Here is a 787-nt window from a genome sequence, read left to right as displayed (position 1 = left end):
TGTATATATATATATATATATATATATAGAACACGACACAATGAAGTAGAGAAATTTGAAAAGACAACACGAAACCGGTTATTTCTCAAAATACAATGTTTATATACCAAACAGATTTTATAACATTTTTCTAACATTTTTCTGACATAATTTAAATATATACTTTAACCATGTAACACAAGCCTTCTGTAGTTTTTTCACTCTTATTATCTTTTATACATCCAACCACGTGCTTTCACATACCAACTTTCTCACCTATATATATATATATATATATATATATACATATATATATATATAACCATACATATACATATATGTGGTTATTTAAGCATTTTCTCTTTTTCTGTAGCTTTTTCAAAAAGCAATACTAAAAAAACTTTAATCAATACAAATTACACTAATACCAGATCTTCCTACCGACCACTTATCACATCAACTACCTCTCTCCTAAAGTAACTCAGTGTAATAGTATTTTCTTTTAATATTTTTGTACTTTTTTTTTTTAAATAACAATTACTTAATTCGCACTATACTTCCTGGCACTTCCTCTCGTCATCTCTTATACCAACTTTTCCAGATGACTGCCGGTTTACACACCCGGAAGAACGTTTTCATCGTCTATTTTCTGGCATCGATACCATTATTTAGAAATATTTCAATATGACCTGGCAAACCATCGATATAGGTAACTGAATTTAGAGGCAAAGAAGGTTAATGATAAATGTTTTATGATTATAAATATATACATCTACACACACGCATATATGTATATATATATATATAT

This window comes from Octopus bimaculoides, chromosome 11, assembly GCF_001194135.2.
Source record: "Octopus bimaculoides isolate UCB-OBI-ISO-001 chromosome 11, ASM119413v2, whole genome shotgun sequence".
Taxonomy (NCBI): Eukaryota; Metazoa; Mollusca; class Cephalopoda; order Octopoda; family Octopodidae; genus Octopus; species Octopus bimaculoides.
The sequence above is the reverse complement of the archived record's forward strand: the minus strand, read 5'-3'. Positions refer to the sequence as shown.